This window comes from Chenopodium album, chromosome 22, assembly GCF_948465745.1.
Source record: "Chenopodium album chromosome 22, dcCheAlbu1.1, whole genome shotgun sequence".
In the NCBI taxonomy this organism is placed as follows: Eukaryota; Viridiplantae; Streptophyta; class Magnoliopsida; order Caryophyllales; family Amaranthaceae; genus Chenopodium; species Chenopodium album.
Genome location: NC_137855.1, coordinates 36,587,599 through 36,596,631, shown reverse-complemented (window position 1 = coordinate 36,596,631; position 9,033 = coordinate 36,587,599). Strand labels below are relative to the sequence as shown.

Below are 9,033 nucleotides of genomic sequence, written 5' to 3'. Positions count from 1 at the left end.
AATGTGATTCAATGAAATTTTACCCGCCATCATTATTTTTGATTTATTCATTTACTTAATGTCCAAATAAATTAAAATTATTTTTTATACTTTCATAATTAGTTTTTGAAAATGATAGTTTAATTAAAAAATCCAGTTCATAAAATATACACAAACAGTACAAAAAATATGCACATAAAATCCTTCTTATCCTTCTCATTTTAAAATCCTTTTCATTTGACCCCAAATATATATATATATATATATATATATATATATATATATATATCGTCTCAATGTATAGATTACTAATATTCAACTATTGAAATTTATAGTTACTGATAATTAAAAATATTAATGGTTAAAGTTCTGCATCGAACATGTGTGCTATGTCATTTTAGGCACTACAGTACACTTAAAAAGAAACAAATGAACTGGAGGTAGTAAATTCGTTCTTATACGTCGTACATCTTTCTAGTCTATATAAAAAAGATGTATAGCGGAGTTAAATTCTTCACCTTTGATCACTCTAAGTCTCTAACATCGAAACACAATGCAAATCAATAAAATTTCCTTTGATCTTGCCAACATTACAAAAAACCTCGCTTTCCTTCTACCATTTTCATTTATCTTAATATCAATTTACAAATGGTTATTCAACAAAATTACAAGCAACAAAAATTTGCCACCCTCGCCACCAAAGCTGCCTATCATAGGGAACCTCCATCAACTCGGCAAGTTCCCTCACCACTCCCTACGATCCCTATCCCATAAGTACGGCGGACTCATGTTGCTCTACTTAGGCAACCGTCCTACCCTTGTCGTGTCCTCTGCTGATGCCGCGAAAGAGGTCATGAAAACACATGACGTGATCTTCGCCAACAGGCCTGAACTACGTTTCATTGAGAGAATTTTCAATAAAGATACTACCGTGGCTTTTACTCCATACGGAGAAAAATGGAGGTATATGAAGAGTATATGTATGATGCAACTATTGTCGAATAAAAATGTTCAATCTTTTCGACGAATTAGAGAAGAAGAGGTTGAATTGTTGATTGAAGAGATTAAGCCCTACAACGGTTTAGTCTTAAATTTGAGTGAGACTTTTCATGTACTCTTTAAAGATATTGTTAGTAGGACGGCGTTTGGGAGAAAGTATACTGTTGAAGGCGGTATTGGTACCGACTTTCATCTACTATTCAAGGAGCTTATAAGGGTGATAGGAGAACCAAGTATTGGAGATATCATTCCATTATTGGGTTGGATTGATAAATTAAGTGGTTTGGAAAGTCGAGTTGAAATTGTGAGGAAGAAGTTCAATGACTTTAGCGAAGAAGTGATTCAAGAGCATCAAATTCGTCGAAATAATAAAAAAAACTTTGATAAGGAAGATGATATCAAAGATTTTGTAGAGGTTTTGCTTGATGTTCAAAGAGAAAACCCCGAGAAACTTTCAAGAGACGACATCAAAGGCCTTATACTAGTAAGTGATTCATTTGCATGCCATTGTACGTCGTAATAAATACTTTGAAAAATCTATTGATACTAATTTTTATTGGCTATTTTTTTTATTATTTTTTATGTCAAAATTAATTATAAATGGCTTTTCAAATTTTATTTTTTTAAATATTTTAAAATTAATTTTTTTTATTTCATCGCTATTAAAAGTGAATTTTTAAAATTAATTATGAAAATTTAAAAAATTAAATTATTTTCAAAAAAAATAAATAAATTTTACAAATTAGATAAATAATTTATAATTAATTTTAACATTAAAAAATAAATTAAAATGAATTAATAAAAAATAATTATAATAGTACTGCTTTCAAAAAAAAATTAATTATAATAGTAGTCATTTTAAAGATGACTACCATATAATCATCCTAAATACTTCCTCTATTTTTGTTTTATTGCAATGTCACTTTTACCTCTTTTACTTCTCGCTCAAAACTAATAACAATGTCCCAATATTTTACATGTAAACATAGGTTATATAAGCTCATTAACTAATTAATTACAATAATTTGTGGGGGGCCAAGGCCTGAATGGCCCCTGTGGAATGTCCCCCTCTGGGCACAAGATAACAAATTAAACAAAGGATAGAATAAAAGGAAGGAAATTTTGACAATTACCACCTTCTGTTATGATCATTTTAGTAATTACCACCTTCTATTTTTTTTTTTTTTGAAAATCACCACCTTCTATTTTCAAAAATATCAAAACTCACCACCTTCTTGCCCCCAACTATCACGTGACGTCATTTTGGGCCCATTCTTTCCCTTTCCTCCCTATTTCCCTCACATTTCTCATTCCTATTTGGATTCTCATCTCCCCTTTCACTTTTTTCCCCCAAACCACCAATAAGTGTTCGTCAATTTTGATTTGGAGGAGTGAATTGAAGTGGTTTTGATTGTTTGGGGGAAAAGAAGTGAAAGGGGGATGAAAATCGAGTTAGGAATGAGAAATGTGAGGGAAATAGGAAGGAAAGGGAAAGATGAGCCCAAAATGACATCACGTGATAGTTGAGGGGCAAGAAGGTGGTAACTTTTGATGTTTTTGAAAATAGAAGGTGCTAATTTTCAAAAAAAAAAAAAATACAAGGTGATAATTGCTAAAATGGACATAACAGAAGGTGATAATTGTCAAATTTTCCTAAAAAGAAAAAAAAGAAGTTGGGCTAAGACTTTTATCTAATTTCTAATGTATACAGTATTAGATTTTTGGTGTGTAAACACATGCTGAATATTTATGAAATCATACTATAAAGGAAAATGGTGTAATTAGTATGTAACTTTTCAAAAAGTCAAATGGTGCAATTACAAAAATCAGTATATTTCATACAAAATACATTGTTATTTTTATATTATAAGCCAAATTGGGTGAAATAATAAAAGTAATGATGAATTTTACTATTAAAATGTGGGGTAAAAAACACATGTATTCCAAGTACCAAATAATAATTTTTTTTTTTTTTTTTTTTGGAAATGTCAAAGATGATAAATTTAAAAATAGTGGTCGCTGAATTTCCAAATAAACTACGTTCCAATAAAGCAAAATTGTCATGAATTCTAATAGACACGATCATACGAAGACATTTATTTCATAATAGTAAGACCCTGTTCTCTTCACCTTAAAAAAATAATATTAAGTGAAAATAATTTCAGTTCAGTAAAAAAAAGTTTAGTTCAGTAAAAATTAATTTCAGTTCAAAAATAAGTTCAGTTCAGTAAAATTCAGTTTTCTTAAAGAAGAATTATAATTTTAGTTCAGTCAAAATAATTTAAGTTCAGTAAAAATAATTTCAGTTCAGTAAAATTAAGTTCAATTCAGTAAATATAAGTTCAGTTCAGCAAAATTAAGGTGAATCAAACAGAGCCTAAGTAGTTTAACTGTGTTTCAGAAATTTGTTGATCCTATAACAAATAATATATCATTCATATGCCTATTGTAAGATCTACTACATACAAATAAATGAAATTTAATTAAGCAGTTACACGTATCTTAATGTGATCCAGGATATGTTTGTTGCGGGGACAGGGACAGCTTCTACGGCATTAGAGTGGGCAATGACAGAATTAATAAGGCATCCCGAGGTTATGAAAAAACTACAAGAAGAGGTGAAGCAAATCACTAAAACCAAAACAAGAGTAAGTGAGGATGACTTAGAGAATATGAAGTACCTAAAGGCGGTGATCAAGGAGACACTTAGGTTACATCCTCCGGTTTCCATAATATTTCGAGAGTCCTCTCAAGATATCGAAATCAATAATTATTACATTTGTGCAAAGAGTCAAGTTTTCATCAATGTTTGGGCAATACAACGAGACCCTAAAATTTGGCAAGATCCAGAGATTTTCTATCCAGAACGATTCTTACAGGAATCGTCGTCTATAGATTTTAGGGGCCAACACTTGCATCTCATTCCTTTCGGAACTGGTAGAAGAAGTTGTCCCGGACTATTGTTTGGCATGGTCAATGTCGAACTCGTACTAGCAAGCCTTGTTCGTGAATTCAATTGGGCGTTACCTAATGGAAGAGAAGGTGATACTTTAGACGTTGTGGAAAGTGTTGGTATCACGGTTGGGCGACAAAACCCTCTTATGCTTATCCCAACGCCAACTCATAAATCTTGCAATTAAGATAATAGCTTAATTTGCTTTGTGTTTGGAAGTCTTAAGTTTCGTTGTGCATGTTTTTCTTAGTAGCAGTTGCTAAGTTGTTAGAGATATGATATCTCTAACATTTATTACTCACATAATAAAGTGAAAGAGGTTGTGTATTAAGTGGTGGAGGGAGTAGTTGTTTACTTAGTCTAGTGAATAAGTAGTAGTGGTGTAGCCCACTTCTTGTTAGTGCTCCTATGTTGTATGCCAACGTTGACAGATAATATCTTATTATCTATATGTAAAATAAAATTATTAAATATTAATAAATTATTTATTGAAACGATTCCAATAAGTATCCACAAGATTATATTTATTGTTCTACATAAATTACAAACATTAATCAAAATAAATTAGATGAAAAGTCAAAACAATTCATTTATTTAAACACGTAATGAATATTTCTTTAAGCCAATTTAAGCAAGGGCCCCTCATATACCGTACTTCGTTAAATACAATAAGAAAATCATTCTTATTATTGTATTTTCTTAATTATCTTTGCTTTTCCACTATAATCCAACACTATATAATCTTGTATTGGCAAAGGTTATTATCGTATGGACATAAAAATGGGACTTGTAACATTGAGACTCCATTTATAACATGAGATTAATTTAAATAATACTTCTAGATTTGGTTTGAGTGTTTTTACAAAATAAGAATCATGTAGCATCCCTTGTCAAAATTTGATTTTGACTAATTCAAAATGAAACTCATACTTTAATTCATTTTACTACTCAAGTATTGTAGCTTGTCATTGTAAACACCCAATTTTAATAAAATGTGAACTAGTGTATAAAATGATTATACTGATAAATTGATGAAATTTGAAAATTTTGTCTAAAAGGTATTTATATGTTCATTATTTTGTGAACAGGGATTTTATATGTTCAAAGTGAAGAAAAAGGTACTTATAAATCACCTTTGTTGTAGGAGTGATCTTGACATCAGAATATGACCGCTGACTTCAGGGCATCCTCTTTGTATTGAGCTAGCATTTTAGCCCGTTCGATGCACGGGTGTTGTTACTTAACTTATTTTTATGCGTAGGTTTTGATTTTCAATAGTTGAAAATTTGAAACGTTTGATATAAATTACGAAATAAATGTTTCATGGCCATTGACGAGAATGAAGTTCACTGTTTATACTTAAAAGAAAGAGAGAGTGAGGGTGGAACTATGGAAGAAAAGGAAGGAATTTAGTTAGGTAAATATACCTGAGAACTGTGGAATCTGAAATGACATATTCGTATTATATTTTAAGTTTAGGAGATGAAAATATTATTTTTTATTATACTTTAATATTTATTAATGTGTAGTTAAACTTTACTTTATTATGGTGGAAATAAAACACTTTATTTTCTTACTTAATTTACAAGTTGCGGATATTAAAAAGGCTTTATAAAAGGAATGATGAAGGGAGGTGACATGTGGCATATAAGTGAATGGTGGTGACATGTGGCATAATGATTTGTGGTTTGTGTTTTTAAATACTAAGTATAGATAGATAGATGGGATAACAGTTTCTCTTTCCGAATTTGTAAAATCATATTTTCAATCAAATTACACATCGCAGTTCACTGGGCCCTCTAATATGTTAAGAGGTTCCTTAAAACTTTCGCGATATACATACAAAGACGTTTCAAATACCACATGTGTAGCCCATTTGATACCTTCGTATTCAGTAATCAACAAATTGGGTCGTTCACAAAATTTTGGGTCTTCTTTTTCTTTTATGATTTACAAATCCCACTTTTCATAGGCCCAAAAGTTCTTATGATTACAAATCCATCTTTTTCTAGTTTATTGGTTTTGTAATGAAAAGTATCGGGTTTTGTCACCTTTCACAGAAATACTTGCATGGACCTGGTTCACAATAATATTATTATGGACCCGAGGTTTATACACACACAACTGACATTATATTGAACATAATGACCTTTATTTTTAACATAGTAACCTTATTTTTAACATAGTAACCTTTTATTAAAAGTGGTATAACGTTTAATACTATTGTGAACTTGAAGTACGACGTTATGACCGTAATTTTAACATAGTGACCTTTATTATTAATATTGACCTTATAAAATATTTCATTAAAAAAATTAACCTCTTATAGCCTATATATTACCAAAATGACTTTTATTTCAACATAGTAACCTTCATTTTTATTATAGTGACTTTTTTTTATTAATAAAACAACCATAGTTTCTCTAATGTTAGTGGTTCACAATAAATTAGTGTGAACCAGGTTCATTTAAGAATTTGTACACCTCACAACTATCTCTCCATTAGGTAGTATTTTTGTGGCCCAAGCACTTATTTGATCACGAGACACTCGTTTAAAAATGCCTTTTCTTTCTTTTTTTTTTCCATGATTTTGAGTAGAGAGAGAAGAAATATTGAGAGAAAATTTGGGGATAAAAAGAAAAGAAAGTGAAAATGTGGGAAAGAAAAAGAAGGAAAAGACTTTTTATAAATTAAACATGGTCAATGCCGAAAAAAAGTGACCGAGCCATATATACTCCAACGTCAAGATTCTTATTCCAACAAAAGTGACTTATAAGGAATTTTTTCACCACTTTAAACGTATAAAGACCTTTTTTTAATAAAAATAATTGTATAAGAATCTTTCTGAAAATTTTCCATGAAATTATAAAGGTATTGTTTAGGAAGCTGAAATTCCGTACAAATTAAAGGTTTTTTATTAAAAAATAAAGATAATTTAAATAGATGAATTAAACACAAACATTTTAGCACCTTATTTTGGGATGACACTCAAAGTAACGTCTAAGCTTAGTCATTTATATCACCTTTAATTTCATAGGTACTTGCTAAACAATTCTAAATTACTAATCATTTATAAGTTGTATTAACCCTTAAATTTCAATCTTTTTCTTTGCCTTGTTAAAATTCTTCAATTATGGAATGGACTTTGGCCGTATTCTAAACAATTCTAGAATAATTGGACTACCCTATTGTTTGGATTACCAAGTTGAGATATCCATTCCACTATCAAGAGAATATACAATAACCAATAGATTTTCAACCTCATAGAAAGACCTCTAATGGTACGTCTTAAAAATCCAACAAGAGAGTGAGGGATAGCTCAAGAAATTAGAGCTTTACTCTCAAATCCAAGAGATTATGAAATTGACTCACCCCCCGCCTTGTGACTCTCTAAAAACAATAAAAAAAAAAAATTATTAAAATCTTACATCTATGTATACAAACCTTTTTAAAAATAATAGATAATTCACGAGTTTGAACCTTTAGTCTCATACTTGTGTACCATATATACCACTCGATATCGTTGTGCACCATGGGATGCATCTTTTTTTTCAACTCCTTTTGCCACATTTTGTTTCTTTACGTTCACAAAATCCTTTATAATCAAATGACGATTAAATTTATTCTTTCTAACGATCCTAAGTGGTTCATGTGGTGGTTGAACAGTACCCTTTGTACGAAAATTGCATAGTACACCAGGATGCACCACATTTGAAGTTTTCAAATACATCTTGTTTAGTAAATAACAAAAAAAAAAAGAATTAGTAATCTTCAAATGTTAATGAATTAAACACATAAAAGTAAAAAAAACCTATGTAAGCACAATCTAATGGTGATGAAGTTCGTGTCATACCACATGAAACAAAGAATCCATGTTGTCGTAAAAGACGAAAGCGTAATGAAACATAGTGAAGATCATCCTCATATAGCAAGGAAATTTTGACAATTACCACCTTCTGTTATGTCCATTTTCGCAATTATCACTTTCTATTTTTTTTTTGAAAATTACCACCTTCTATTTTAAAATACATCAAAAGTTACCACCTTCTTGCCCCTCTACTACCACGTGACGTCATTTTGGGCTCATTCTTTCCCTTTCCTCCCTATTTTCCTCACATTTCTCATTCCTAACTCGATTCTCATCCCCCCTTTCACTTCTTTTCCCCCAAACAATCAAAAACACTTCAATTCACTCCTCCAAATCAAAATTGACGAACAATTATTGGTGGTTTGGGGGAAAAAAGTGAAAGGGGAGATGAGAATCCAAATAGGAATGAGAAATGTGAGGGAAATAGGGAGGAAAGGGAAAGAATGGGCCAAAAATGACGTCACGTGGTAGTTGGGAGGCAAGAATGTGGTAATTCTCAAAAAAAAAATAAAAATAGAAGGTGGTAATTGCGTAAATGGACATAACAGAAGATGGTAATCGTCAAAATTTCCTTGCTATGAGGATGATCTTCACTATGTTTCATTACGCTTTCGTCTTTTACGACAACATGGATTCTTTGTTTCATGTGGTATGACACCTTCTTCATCACCATTAGATTGTGCTTACATAGGTTTTTTTTACTTTTATGTGTTTAATTCATTAACATTTGAAGATTACTAATTCTTTTTTTTTTTTTATTTATTTACTAAACAAGATGTATTTGAAAACTTCAAATGTGAGGACAAAAGCTTTAAGGATTTTCTAGCAAGTGATGTGCAAGGCTTATTGAACTTGTATGAAGCATCATACCTAGGAGTACTTGGAGAAAAAACACTCGACGAAGCTCGTGCATTTGCTACTACTAATCTAACCCCCTTCGCTACATTATTAAGCTCTTCCATGGCCGAACAAGTAGCCCATGCCTTGAAACTACCCCTCCATCGACGTAGTATAAGACTAGAATCATGGCATCAAATCTCATTTTATGAGTCAAAGTTTCCAACCGTGGAATTTCCAAAAGAGATGAAATCTCATTTGTCCCCCATGCCGAGAAAAGAGGCAGTTATCACGTACAAATAGCCGGAGATTCCAATGGCATTTTTCATGTATTCGTCAAATGTAGGAACAACATTTTGATGACGCCACATAGCTTCATGCAAGTAATTAAGCTTGA

General features: G+C 31.1%; 1 pseudogene; it reads left to right on the top strand.

Moving 5' to 3' along the window:
* Positions 1-532: 532 nt before the first annotated feature.
* On the top strand, positions 533-4,118 carry LOC145604298 (cytochrome P450 71A14 pseudogene; annotated as a pseudogene).
* The last annotated feature ends 4,915 nt before the right edge of the window (positions 4,119-9,033 follow it).